Source organism: Schistocerca serialis, chromosome 4 (assembly GCF_023864345.2).
Source record: "Schistocerca serialis cubense isolate TAMUIC-IGC-003099 chromosome 4, iqSchSeri2.2, whole genome shotgun sequence".
Lineage (NCBI taxonomy): Eukaryota > Metazoa > Arthropoda > Insecta > Orthoptera > Acrididae > Schistocerca > Schistocerca serialis.
Window position 1 is genome coordinate 981,865,183 of NC_064641.1, and position 16,501 is coordinate 981,881,683.

Below are 16,501 nucleotides of genomic sequence, written 5' to 3' on the forward strand. Positions count from 1 at the left end.
TCCCTCTGACCTTCATATTGAATATGAAACACAGGAATTGCATCGGAATTAAATAGAAAAGGCACAATGCCGACTAAAGTACAAGACGACTGACTTTTCTTACTCTCTAAGTTTTGAACCATTCCTGTGACACTTGTAATAGATTCCGATGCTTCACTTCAGGTTTACTGTATCCCTCTGATCATCTTATTGACGATGAAACACAGAAATTGCATCGGAATTAAATACAAAAGGCACAAAGCCACCCTAAGTACAAGAGGACTGATCATTCTTACTGTCTATGTTTTGAACCATTCCTGAGACACTAGATATAGATTCCGATGCTACACTTCAGGTTTACTGTATCCCTCTAACCTTCTTATTGATGATGAAACACAGAAATTCCATCGGAAGTAAATACAAAAGGCACAATGCAGACTTAAGTACAAGAAGACTGACTCTTCTTACTGACTATGTTTCGAACCATTCCTGTGACATTAGTTATAGATTGCGATGCTTCACTTCAGGTTTGCTGTATCCCTCTGACCTTCTTATTGACGATGAAACACAGAATTTGCATCGGAATTAAATACAAAAGGCACAATGACGACTTATGTACAAAATGACTGACACTTCCTACTGTCTATGATTTGAACCTTTTCTGTGACACTAGTTATAGATTCCGATGCTTCACTTCAGGTTTACTGTATCCCTTGGACCTTCTTATTGACGATGAAACACAGAAATTGCATCGGAATTAAATACAAAAGGCACAATGCCGATTTAAGTACATGAAGACCGACTCTTCCTACTGACTATGTTTTGAACCATTCTTGTGACACTAGTTATAGATTCCGATGCTTCACTTCAGATTTACTGTATCCCTTGGACCTTCTTCTTGACGATGAAACACAGAAATTGCATCGGAATTAAACACAAAAGGCACAATGCCGACTTAAGTACAAGAAGACTGACTCTTCTTACTGTCTATGTTTTGAACCATTCCTGTTACACTAGTTACACATTCCGATTCTTCACTCCAGGTTTACTGTATCTCTTGGACCTTCTTATTGACGATGAAACACAGAAATTGCATCGGAATTAAATACAAAAGGCACAATGCCGCCTTAAGGACAAGAAGACTAACTCTTCTTACTGACAATGTTTTGAACCATTCCTGTGACACTAGCTACAGATTCCGATGCTTCACTTCAGGTTTACTGTATCCCTCTGACCTTCTTATTGACGATGAAACACAGAAATTGCATCGGAATTAGATACAAAAGGCACAATGCCGACATAAGTACAAGAAGACTGACTCTTCTTACTGTGTATGTTTTGAACCATTCCATTGACACTACTTATAGATTCCGATGCTTCACTCCAGGTTTACTGTATCCCTCTGACCTTCTTATTGACGATGAAACACAGAAATTGCATCGGAATTAGATACAAAAGGCACAATGCCGACTTAAGGACAAGAAGACTGACTCTTCTTACTGACTATGTTTTGAACCATTCCTGTGACACTAGTTATAGATTCCGATGCTTCACTTCAGGTTTACATTATCCCTCTGACCTTCTTATTGACGATGAAACACAGAAATTGCATCGGAATTGAATAGAACAGGCACAAAACCGACTTAAGTACAAGAAGACTGACTCTTCCTACTGTCTATGTTATGAAACATTCCTGTGACACTAGTTATAGATTCCGATGCTTCACTCCAGGTTTACTGTAACCCTTGGACCTTCTTATTGACGATGAAACACAGAAATTGCATCGGAATTAAATAGAAAAGGCACAATGCCGACTTAAGTACAAGAGGACTGACTCTTCCTAGTGTCTATGTTTTGAACCATTCCTGTGACACTAGTTATAGATTCCGATGCTTCACTTGAGGTTTACTGTATACCTTCGACTTTCTAATTGACGATGAAACATAGAAATTGCATCGGAATTAAATAGAAAAGGCACAATGCCGACCTAAGTACAAGAAGACTGACTCTTCTTACTGTCTATGTTTTGAACCATTTCTGTGACACTAGTTATAGATTCCGATGCTTCACTTCAGGTTTACTGTCTCCCTTGGACCTTCTTATTGACGATGAAACACAGAAATTGCATCGGAATTAAATACAAAAGGCACAATACCGACCTAAGTACAAGAAGACTGACTCTTCTTACTGTCTATGTTTTGAACCATTCCTGTGACACTAGTTATAGATTCCGATGCTTCACTTCAGGTTTACTGTATCCCTCTGATCTTCTTATTGACGATGAAACACAGAAATTGCATCAGAATAAAATAGTAAAGGCACAATGCCGACTTAAGTACAAGACAACTGACTTTTCTTACTGTCTATCTTTTGAACCATTCCTGTGACACTAGTTATAGATTCCGATGCTTCACTTCAGATTTACTGTATCCCTCTGATCTTCTTATTGACGATGAAACACAGAAATTGCATCGGAATTAAATACAAAAGGCACAATGCAGACTTAAGTACAAGATGACTGACTCTTCTTACTGACTATGTTTTGAACCTTTCCTGTGACACTAGTTATAGATTGCGATGTTTCACTTCAGGTTTGCTGTATCCCTCTGACCTTCTTATTGACGATGAAACACAGAATTTGCAACGGAATTAAATACAAAAGGCACAATGCCGACTTAAGTACAAGAAGACTTACACTTCCTACTGTCTAAGTTTTGAACCATTCCTGTGACACTAGTTATAGATTCCGATGCTTCACTTCAGGTTTACTGTATCCCTCTGACCTTCTTATTGACGATGAAACACAGAAATTGCATCGGAATTAAATACAAAAGGCACAATGCCGCCATAAGGACAAGAAGACTAACTCTTCTTACTGACAATGTTTTGAACCATTCCTGTGACACTAGCAATAGATTCCGATGCTTCACTTCAGGTTTACTGTATCCCTCTGACCTTCTTATTGACGATGAAACACAGAAATTGCATCGGAATTAGATACAAAAGGCACAATGCCGACATAAGTACAAGAAGACTGACTCTTCTTACTTTCTATGTTTTGAACCATTCCATTGACACTAGCTGTAGATTCCGATGCTTCACTTCAGGTTTACTGTATCCTTTGGACCTTCTTATTGACGATGAAACACAGAAATTGCATCGGAATTAAATACAAAAGGCACAATGCCGATTTAAGTAAATGAGGACCGACTCTTTCCACTGACTATGTTTTGAACCATTCCTGCGACACTAGTTATAGATTCCGATGCTTCACTTCAGGTTTACTGTATTCCTTGGACCTTCTTATCGACGATGAAACACAGAAATTGCATCGGAATTAAATACAAAAGGCACAATGCCGACTTAAGTAAAAGAAGACTGACTCTTCTTACTGTCTATGCTTTGAACCATTCCTGTGACAGTAGTTACACATTCCGATTCTTCACTCTAGGTTTACTGTATCCCTTGGACGTTCTTATTGACGATGAAACACAGTAATTGCATCGGAATTAAATACAAAAGGCACAATACCGACTTAATTACAAGAAGACACATTCCGATTCTTCTTACTGACTATATTTTGAACCATTCCAGTGACACTAGTTATAGATTCCGTTGCTTCACTTCAGGTTTACAGTATACCTTGGACTTTGTACTTGACGATGAAACACAGAAATTGCATCGGAATTAAATAGAAAAGGCACAATGACGACTTAAGTACAAGAAGACTGACTCTTCTTACTCTCTATGTTTTGAACCATTTCTGTGACACTAGTTATAGATTCCGATGCTCCACATCAGGTTTACTGTCTCCCTTGGACCTTCTTATTGACGATGAAACACAGAAATTGCATCGGAATTATATACAAAAGGCACAATACCGACTTAAGTACAAGAAGACTGGCTCTTCTTACCGTCTATGTTTTGAACCATTCCTGTGACACTAGTAATAGATTCTGATGCTTCACTTCAGGTTTGCTGTATTCCTCTGATCTTCTTATTGACGATGAAACACAGAAATTGCATCGGAATTAAATAAAAAAGGCACAATGCCGACTTAAGTACAAGAAGACTGACTCTTCTTACTGTCTATGTTTTGAACCATTCCTGTGACACTAGTTATAGATTCCGATGCTTCACTTCAGGCTTACTGTATCCCTTGGACCTTCTTATTGACGATGAAACACAGAAATTGCATCGGAATTAAACACAAAAGGCACAATGCCGACTTAAGTACAAATAGACTGACTCTTCTGACTGACTATGTTTTGAACCATTCCTGTGACACTAGCTATAGATTCCGATGCTCCACTTCAGGTTTACTGTATCCCTCTGACCTTCGTATTGACGATGAAACACAGAAATTGCATCGAAATTAAATACAAAAGGCACAATGCCGACTTAAGTACAAGAAGACTGACTCTTCTTACTGTCTATGCTTTGAACCATTTCTGTGACACTAGTAATAGATTCCGATGCTTCACTTCAGGTTTACATTATCCCTCTTACCTTCTAATTGACGATGAAACACAGAAATTGCATCGGAATTAAATGGAACAGGCACAATGCCGACTTAAGTCCAAGAAGACTAACTCTTCTTACTGTCTATGTTTTGAACCATTCCTGTGACACTAGTTATAGATTCCGATGCTACACTTCAGGTTTACTGTATCCCTCTGACCTTCCTATAGACGATGAAACACAGAAATTGCATCCGAATTAAATACAAAAGGCACAATATCGACTTAAGTACAAGAAGACTGACTCTTCCTACTGTCTATGTTTTGAACCATTCCTGTGACACTAGTTATAGATTTCGATGCTACACTTCAGGTTTACTGTATCCCTCTGACCTTCTTATTGACGATGAAACACAGAAATATCATCGGAATTAAATACAAAAGCACAATGCCGACTTAAGTACAAGAGGACTGACTCTTCCTACCAACAATGTTTTGAACCATTCCTGTCACACTAGTTATAGATTCCGGTGCTTCACTCCAGGTTTACTGTTTCCCTTGGACCTTCTTATTGACGATGAAACACAGAAATTGCATCAGAATTGAATAGAAAAGCCACAATGCCGACTTAAGTACAAGAAGACTGACGCTTCTTACTGACTATGTTTTTGAACCATTCCTGTGAAGCTAGTTATAGATTCCGATGCTTCACTTCAGATTTACTGTATCCCTTGGACCTTCTTATTGACGATGAAACACACATATTGCATCGGAATGAAATAGAAAAGGCCCAATGCCGACTTAAGTACAAGAAGACTGACTCTTCTTGTTGTTTATGTTTGAACCATTCCTGTGACACTAGTTATAGATTTCGATGCTTCACTTCAGGTTTACTGTATCCCTTGGACCTTGTTATTGACGATGAAACACAGATATTGCATCGGAATGAAATAGAAAAAGCACAATGCCGACTTAAGTACAAGAAGACTGACTCTTCTTACTGTTTATGTTTGAACCATTCCTGAGACACTAGTAATAGTGTCCGATGCTTCACTTCAGGTTTACTGTATCCCTCTGACCTTCCTATAGACGATGAAACACAGAAATTGCATCCGAATTAAATACAAAAGGCACACTATCGACTTAAGTACAAGAAGACTGACTCTTCCTACTGTCTATGTTTTGAACCATTCCTGTGACACTAGTTATAGATTTCGATGCTACACTTCAGGTTTACTGTATCCCTCTGACCTTCTTATTGACGATGAAACACAGAAATTGCATCGGAATTAAATACAAAAGGCACAATGCCGACTTAAGTACAAGAAGACTGACTCTTCTTACTGACTATGTTTTGAACCATTCTCGTGACACTAGTTATAGATTCCGATGCTTCACTTCAGGTTTGCTGTATCCCTTAAACCTTCTTATTGACGATGATACACAGAAATTGCATCGGAATTAAATACAAAAGGCACAATGACGACTTAAGTACAAGAAGACTGACGCTTCTTACTGACTATGATTTTGAACCATTCCTGTGACACTAGTTATAGATTCCGATGCTTCACTTCAGGTTTACTGTATCCCTTGGACCTTGTTAGTGACGATGAAACACAGATATTGCATCGGAATGAAATAGAAAAGGCACAATGCCGACTTAAGTACAAGAAGACTGACTCTTCTTACTGTTTATGTTTGAACCATTCCTGTGACACTAGTTATAGTTTCCGATGCTTCACTTCAGGTTTACTGTATCCCTCTGACCTTCCTATAGACGATGAAACACAGAAATTGCATCCGAATTAAATACAAAAGGCACAATATCGACTTAAGTACAAGAAGACTGACTCTTCCTACTGTCTATGTTTTGAACCATTCCTGTGACACTAGTTATAGATTTCGATGCTACACTTCAGGTTTACTGTATCCCTCTGACCTTCTTATTGACGATGAAACACAGAAATTGCATCGGAATTAAATACAAAGGGCACAATGCCGACTTAAGTACAAGAAGACTGACTCTTCTTACTGACTATGTTTTGAACCATTCTCGTGACACTAGTTATAGATTCCGATGCTTCACTTCAGGTTTACTGTATCCCTTAAACCTTCTTATTGACGATGATATATAGAAATTGCATCGGAATAAAATACAAAAGGCACAATACCGACTTAAGTACAAGAAGACTGACTCTTCTTACTGACTATGTTTGAACCATTCCTGTGTCACTAGTTATAGATTCCGATGCTTCACTTCAGGTTTACAGTATACCTTGGACCTTATAATTGACGATGAAACACAGAGATTGCATCGGAATTAAATAGAAAAGGCACAATGCCGACTTAAGTACAAGAAGGCTGCCTCTTTTTACTGCCTATGTTTTGAACCATTTCTGCGACACTAGTTATAGTTTACGATGCATCACTTCAGGTTCACTGGCTCCCTTGGACCTTCTTATTCACGATGAAACACAGAAATTGCATCGGAATTAAATAGAAAAGGCACAATGCCGACTTATGTACAAGACGACTGACTTTTCTTACTGTCTATGATTTGAACTATTCCTGTGATACTAGTTATAGATTCCGATGCTTTACTTCAGGTTTAATGCATCCCTCTGATCTTCTTATTGACGATTAAACACAGAAATTGCATCGGAATTAAATACAAAAGCCACAATGCCGACTTAAGTACAAGAGGACTGATCCTTCATACTGTCTATGATTTCAACCATTCCTGTGACACTAGTTATAGATTCCGATGCTTCACTTCAGGTTTACTGTATCCCTCTGACCTTCTTATTGATGTTGAAACACAGAAATTGCATCGGAATTAAATACAAATGGCACAATGCAGACTTAAGTACAAGAAGACTGACTCTTCTTACTGTCTATGCTTTGAACCATTCCTGTGACACTAGTTATAGATTCCGATGCTTCACTTCAGGTTTACATTATCCCTCTTACCTTCGTATTGACGATGAAACACAGAAATTGCATCGGAATTAAATGGAACAGGCACAATGCCGACTTAAGTACAAGAAGACTAACTCTTCTTACTGTCTATGTTTTGAACCATTCCTGTGACACTGGTTATAGATTCCGATGCTTCACTCCAGGTTTACTGTATCCCTTGGACCTTCTTATTGACGATGAAAGACAGAAATATCATCGGAATTAAATACAAAAGGCACAATGCCGACTTAAGTACAAGAGGACTGACTCTTCCTACAGTCAATGTTTTGAACCATTCCTGTGACACTAGTTATAGATTCGGATGCTTCACTTCTGGTTCACTGTATCCCTCTGACCTTCTTATTGACGATGAAACACAGAAATTGCATCGGAATTAAATAGAAAAGGCACAATGCCGACTTATGTACAAGACGACTGACTTTTCTTACTGTCTATGATTTGAACTATTCCTGTGATACTAGTTATAGATTCCGATGCTTCACTTCAGGTTTACTGTATCCCTCTGACCTTCCTATAGACGATGAAACACAGAAATTGCATCCGACTTAAATACAAAAGGCACAATATCGACTTAAGTACAAGAAGACTGACTGTTCCTACTGTCTATGTTTTGAACCATTCCTGTGACACTAGTTATAGATTTCGATGCTACACTCCAGGTTTACTGTATCCCTCTGACCTTCTTATTGACGATGAAACAGAGAAATTGCATCGTAATTAAATACAAAAGGCACTATGCCGACTTATGTACAAGAAGACTGACTCTTCTTACTGACTATGTTTTGAACCATTCTCGTGACACTAGTTATAGATTCCGATGCTTCACTTCAGGTTTACTGTATCCCTTAAACCTTCTTATTGACGATGATACACAGAAATTGCGTCGGAATTAAATACAAAAGGCACAATGCCGACTTAAGAACAAGAAGACTGACTCTTCTTACTGACTATGTTTGAACCATTCCTGTGTCACTAGTTATAGATTCCGATGCTTCACTTCAGGTTTACTGTATACCTTGGACCTTATAATTGACGATGAAAGACAGAGATTGCATCGGAATTAAATAGAAAAGGCACAATGCCGACTTAAGTACAAGAAGGCTGCCTCTTTTTACTGTCTATGTTTTGAACCATTTCTGTGACAATAGTTATAGACTGCGATGCATCACTTCAGGTTTACTGTCTCCCTAGGACCTTCTTATTGACGATGAAACACAGAAATTGCATCGGAATTAAATACAAAAGGCACAATACCGACTTAAGTACAAGAAGACTGACTCTTCTGACTGTCTATGATTTGAACCATTCCTGTGGCACTAGTTATAGATTCCGATGCTTCACATCAGGTTTACTGTATCCCTATGACCTTCTTATTGACGATGAAACACAGAAATTGCATCGGGATTAAATACAAAAGGCACAATGCTGACTTAAGTACAAGAAGACTGACTCTTTTTACTGACTATGTTTGAACCATTCCTGTGACACTAGTTATAGATTCGGATGCTTCACTTCTGGTTCACTGTATCCCTCTGACCTTCTTATTGACGATGAAACACAGAAATTGCATCGGAATTAAATAGAAAAGGCACAAAGCCGACTTATGTTAAAGACGACTGACTTTTCTTACTGTCTATGATTTGAACTATTCCTGTGATACTAGTTATAGATTCCGATGCTTTACTTCAGGTTTACTGTATCCCTCTGATCTTCTTATTGACGATTAAACACAGAAATTGCATCGGAATTAAATACAAAAGCCACAATGCCGACTTAAGTACAAGAGGACTGATCCTTCATACTGTCTAAGTTTTCAACCATTCCTGTGACACTAGTTATAGATTCCGATGCTTCACTTCAGGTTTACTGTATCCCTCTGACCTTCTTATTGATGTTGAAACACGGAAATTGCATCGGATTTAAATACAAATGGCACAATGCAGACTTAAGTACAAGAAGACTGACTCTTCTTACTGTCTATGCTTTGAACCATTCCTGTGACACTAGTTATAGATTCCGATGCTTCACTTCAGGTTTACATTATCCCTCTTACCTTCTTATTGACGATGAAACACAGAAATTGCATCGGAATTAATTGGAACAGGCACAATGCCGACTTAAGTACAAGAAGACTAACTCTTCTTACTGTCTATGTTTTGAACCATTCCTGTGACACTAGTTATAGATTCCGATGCTTCACTCCAGATTTACTGTATCCCTTGGACCTTCTTATTGACGATGAAACACAGAAATATCATCGGAATTAAATACAAAAGGCACAATGCCGACTTAAGTACAAGAGGACTGACTCTTCCTACAGTCAATGCTTTGAACCATTCCTGTCACACTAGTTATAGATTCCGGTGCCTCACTCCAGGATTACTGTTTCCCTTGGACCTTCTAATTGTCGATGAAACACAGAAATTGCATCAGAATTAAATAGAAAAGGCACAACGCCGACTTAAGTACAAGAAGACTGACGCTTCTTACTGACTATGTTTTTGAACCATTCCTGTGATGCTAGTTATAGATTACGATGCATCACTTCAGGTTTACTGGCTCCCTTGGACCTTCTTATTCACGATGAAACACAGAAATTGCATCGGAATTAAATACAAAAGGCACAATACCGACTTAAGTACAAGAAGACTGACTCTTCTGACTGTCTATGTTTGAACCATTCCTGTGGCACTAGTTATAGATTCCGATGCTTCACATCAGGTTTACTGTATCCCTATGACCTTCTTATTGACGATGAAACACAGAAATTGCATCGGGATTAAATACAAAAGGCACAATGCTGACTTAAGTACATGAAGACTGACTCTTTTTACTGACTATGTTTGAACCATTCCTGTGACACTAGTTATAGATTCGGATGCTTCACTTCTGGTTCACTGTATCCCTCTGACCTTCTTATTGACGATGAAACACAGAAATTGCATCGGAATTAAATAGAAAAGGCACAATGCCGACTTATGTACAAGACGACTGACTTTTCTTACTGTCTATGATTTGAACTATTCCTGTGATACTAGTTATAGATTCCGATGCTTTACTTCAGGTTTAATGCATCCCTCTGATCTTCTTATTGACGATTAAACACAGAAATTGCATCGGAATTAAATACAAAAGCCACAATGCCGACTTAAGTACAAGAGGACTGATCCTTCATACTGTCTATGATTTCAACCATTCCTGTGACACTAGTTATAGATTCCGATGCTTCACTTCAGGTTTACTGTATCCCTCTGACCTTCTTATTGATGTTGAAACACAGAAATTGCATCGGAATTAAATACAAATGGCACAATGCAGACTTAAGTACAAGAAGACTGACTCTTCTTACTGACTATGTTTTGAACCATTCTCGTGACACTAGTTACAGATTCCGATGCTTCACTTCAGGTTTACTGTATCCCTTAAACCTTCTTATTGACGATGAAACACAGAAATTGCATCGGAATTAAATGGAACAGGCACAATGCCGACTTAAGTACAAGAGGACTGACTCTTCCTACAGTCAATGTTTTGAACCATTCCTGTGACACTAGTTATAGATTCGGATGCTTCACTTCTGGTTCACTGTATCCCTCTGACCTTCTTATTGACGATGAAACACAGAAATTGCATCGGAATTAAATAGAAAAGGCACAATGCCGACTTATGTACAAGACGACTGACTTTTCTTACTGTCTATGATTTGAACTATTCCTGTGATACTAGTTATAGATTCCGATGCTTCACTTCAGGTTTACTGTATCCCTCTGACCTTCCTATAGACGATGAAACACAGAAATTGCATCCGACTTAAATACAAATGGCACAATATCGACTTAAGTACAAGAAGACTGACTCTTCCTACTGTCTATGTTTTGAACCATTCCTGTGACACTAGTTATAGATTTCGATGCTACACTCCAGGTTTACTGTATCCCTCTGACCTTCTTATTGACGATGAAACACAGAAATTGCATCGTAATTAAATACAAAAGGCACTATGCCGACTTATGTACAAGAAGACTGACTCTTCTTACTGACTATGTTTTGAACCATTCTCGTGACACTAGTTACAGATTCCGATGCTTCACTTCAGGTTTACTGTATCCCTTAAACCTTCTTATTGACGATGATACACAGAAATTGCGTCGGAATTAAATACAAAAGGCACAATGCCGACTTAAGAACAAGAAGACTGACTCTTCTTACTGACTATGTTTGAACCATTCCTGTGTCACTAGTTATAGATTCCGATGCTTCACTTCAGGTTTACTGTATACCTTGGACCTTATAATTGACGATGAAAGACAGAGATTGCATCGGAATTAAATAGAAAAGGCACAATGCCGACTTAAGTACAAGAAGGCTGCCTCTTTTTACTGTCTATGTTTTGAACCATTTCTGTGACAATAGTTATAGACTGCGATGCATCACTTCAGGTTTACTGTCTCCCTAGGACCTTCTTATTGACGATGAAACACAGAAATTGCATCGGAATTAAATACAAAAGGCACAATACCGACTTAAGTACAAGAAGACTGACTCTTCTGACTGTCTATGATTTGAACCATTCCTGTGGCACTAGTTATAGATTCCGATGCTTCACATCAGGTTTACTGTATCCCTATGACCTTCTTATTGACGATGAAACACAGAAATTGCATCGGGATTAAATACAAAAGGCACAATGCTGACTTAAGTACAAGAAGACTGACTCTTTTTACTGACTATGTTTGAACCATTCCTGTGACACTAGTTATAGATTCGGATGCTTCACTTCTGGTTCACTGTATCCCTCTGACCTTCTTATTGACGATGAAACACAGAAATTGCATCGGAATTAAATAGAAAAGGCACAAAGCCGACTTATGTTACAGACGACTGACTTTTCTTACTGTCTATGATTTGAACTATTCCTGTGATACTAGTTATAGATTCCGATGCTTTACTTCAGGTTTACTGTATCCCTCTGATCTTCTTATTGACGATTAAACACAGAAATTGCATCGGAATTAAATACAAAAGCCACAATGCCGACTTAAGTACAAGAGGACTGATCCTTCATACTGTCTAAGTTTTCAACCATTCCTGTGACACTAGTTATAGATTCCGATGCTTCACTTCAGGTTTACTGTATCCCTCTGACCTTCTTATTGATGTTGAAACACAGAAATTGCATCGGATTTAAATACAAATGGCACAATGCAGACTTAAGTACAAGAAGACTGACTCTTCTTACTGTCTATGCTTTGAACCATTCCTGTGACACTAGTTATAGATTCCGATGCTTCACTTCAGGTTTACATTATCCCTCTTACCTTCTTATTGACGATGAAACACAGAAATTGCATCGGAATTAATTGGAACAGGCACAATGCCGACTTAAGTACAAGAAGACTAACTCCTCTTACTGTCTATGTTTTGAACCATTCCTGTGACACTAGTTATAGATTCCGATGCTTCACTCCAGATTTACTGTATCCCTTGGACCTTCTTATTGACGATGAAACACAGAAATATCATCGGAATTAAATACAAAAGGCACAATGCCGACTTAAGTACAAGAGGACTGACTCTTCCTACAGTCAATGCTTTGAACCATTCCTGTCACACTAGTTATAGATTCCGGTGCCTCACTCCAGGATTACTGTTTCCCTTGGACCTTCTAATTGTCGATGAAACACAGAAATTGCATCAGAATTAAATAGAAAAGGCACAACGCCGACTTAAGTACAAGAAGACTGACGCTTCTTACTGACTATGTTTTTGAACCATTCCTGTGATGCTAGTTATAGATTCCGATGCTTCACTTCAGATTTACTGTATCCCTTGGACCTTCTTATTGACGATGAAACACAGATATTGCATCGGAATGAAATAGAAAAGGCACAATGCCGACTTAAGTACAAGAAGACTGACTCTTCTTACTGTTTATGTTTGAACCATTCCTGTGACACTAGTTATAGATTCCGATGCTTCACTTCAGGTTTACTGTATCCCTCTGACCTTCCTATAGACGATGAAACACAGAAATTGCATCCGAATTAAATACAAAAGGCACAATATCGACTTAAGTACAAGAAGACTGACTCTTCCTACTGTCTATGTTTTGAACCATTCCTGTGACACTAGTTATAGATTTCGATGCTACACTTCAGGTTTACTGTATCCCTTGGACCTTCTTATAGACGAAGAAACACAGAAATTGCATCGGAATTAAATACAAAAGGCAAAATGTCGACTTAAGTACAAGAAGACTGACGCTTCTTACTGACTTTGGTTTTGAACCATTCCTGTGACACTAGTTATAGATTCCGGTGCTTCACTTCAGGTTTACTGTGTCCCTCTGACCTTCTTATTGACGATGAAACACAGAAATTGTATCGGAATTAAATACAAAAGGCACAATGCCGACTTAAGTACAAGAAGACTGACTCTTCTTACTGACTATGTTTGAACCATTCTGTGTCACTTGTTATAGATTCCGATGCTTCTCTTCAGGTTTACTGTATACCTTAGACCTAATAATTGACGATGAAACACAGAGATTGCATCGGAATTAAATTGAAAAGGCACAATGCCGACTTAAGTAAAAGAAGGCTGCCTCTTTTTACTGTCTATGTTTTGAACCATTTCTGTGACACTAGTTATAGAATGCGATGCATCACTTCAGGTTTACTGTCTCCCTTGGACCTTCTTATCGACGATGAAACACAGAAATTGCATCGGAACTAAATACAAAAGGCACAATACCGACTTAAGTACAAGAAGACTGACTCTTCTGACTGTCTATGTTTTGAACCATTCCTGTGGCACTAGTTATAGATTCCGATGCTTCACATCAGGTTTACTGTATCCCTATGATCTTCTTATTGACGATGAAACACAGAAATTGCATCGCGATTAAATACAAAAGGCACAATGCTGACTTAAGTACAAGAAGACTGTCTCTTTTTACTGACTATGTTTGAACCATTCCTGTTACACTAGTTATGGATTCGGATGCTTCACTTCTGGTTCACTGTATCCCTCTGACCTTCTTATTGACGATGAAACACAGAAATTGCATCGGAATTAAATAGAAAAGGCACAATGCCGACTTATGTACAAGACGACTGACTTTTCTTACTCTCTATGATTTGAACTATTCCTGTGATACTAGTTATAGATTCCGATGCTTTACTTCAGGTTTACTGTATCCCTCTGATCTTCTTATTGACGATTAAACACAGAAATTGCATCGGAATTAAATACAAAAGGCACAATGCCGACTTAATACAAGAGGACTGATCCTTCATACTGTCTATGTTTTCAACCATTCCTGTGACACTAGTTATAGATTCCGATGCTTCACTTCAGGTTTACTGTAACCCTCTGACCTTCTTATTGACGATGAAACACAGAAATTGCATCGGATTTGAATACAAAAGGAACAATGCCGACTTAAGTACAAGAGGACTGATCCTTCTTACAGACTATGTTTTGAACCATTCCTGTGACACTGGTTATAGATTGCGATGCTTCACTTCAGGTTTGCTGTATGCAGCTGACCTTCTTATTGACGATGAAACACAGAATTTGCATCGGAATTAAATACAAAAGACAGAATGCCGACTTAAGTACAAGAAGACTGACTCTTCCTACTGTCTATGTTTTGAACCATTCCTGTGACACTAGTTATAGATTCCGATGCTTCACTTCAGGTTTACTGTATCCCTTGGACCTTCTTATTGACGATGAAACACAGAAATTGCATCGGAATTAAATACAAAAGGCACAATGCCGACTTAAGGACAAGAAGACTAACTCTTCTTACTGACAATAATTTGAACCATTCGTGTGGCACTAGCTATTGATTCCGATGCTTCACTTCAGGTTTACTGTGTCCCGCTGACCTTCTTATTGACGATGAAACACAGAAATTGCATCGGAATTAAATACAAAAGGCACAATGCGGTCTTCAGTACAAGAAGACTGACTCTTCTTACTGTCTATGTTTTGAACCATTCCATTGACACTAGTTATAGATTCCGATGCTTCACTCCAGGTTTACTGTATCCCTTGGACCTTCTGATTGACGATGAAACACAGAAATTGCATCGGAATTAAATAGAAAAGGCACATTGCCGACTTAATTACAAGAGTACTGACTCTTCTTACTGACTATGTTTTGAACCATTCCGGTGACACTAGTCATAGATTCCGATGCTTCACCACAGGTTTACTGTATCCCTTGGACCTTCTTATTGACGATGAAAAACAGAAATTGCATCGGAATGAAATACAAAAGGCACAATGCCGACTTAAGGACAAGAGGACTGACTCTTCTGACTGTCTATGTTTTGAACCATTCCTGTGACACTAGTTATAGATTCCGATGCTTCGCTCCAGGTTTACTGTATCCCTTGGACCTCCTTATTGACGATGAAACACAGAAATTGCATCGGAATTAAATAGAAAAGGCACAATGCCGACTTAAGTACAAGAGGACTGACTCTTCCTACTGTCAATGTTTTGAACCATTCCTGTGACACTAGTTATAGATTCCGGTGCTTCACTCCAGGTTTACTGTTTCCCTTGGACCTTCATATTGACGATGAAACACAGAAATTGCATCAGAATTAAATAGAAAAGGCACAATCCCGACTTAAGTACAAGAAGACTGACGCTTCTTACTGACTATGTTTTTCAACCATTCCTGTGACACTAGTTATAGATTCCGGTGCTTCACTCCAGGTTTACTGTATCCCTTGGACCTTCTTATTGACGATGAAACACAGAAATTGCATCGGAATTAAATACAAAAGGCACAATGCCGACTTAAGTAGAAGAAGACCGACTCTTCTTACTGACTATGTTTGAACCATTCCTGTGTCACTAGTTATAGATTCCGATGCTTCACTTCAGGTTTGCTGTATCCCTCTGACCTTCTTATTGACGATGAAACACAGAAATTGCATCGGAATTAAATACAAAATTCACAATGCCGACTTAAGTACAAGAAGACTGACTCTTCTTACTGACTATGATTTGAACCATTCCTGTGTCACTAGTTATAGATTCCGATGCTTCACTTCTGGTTT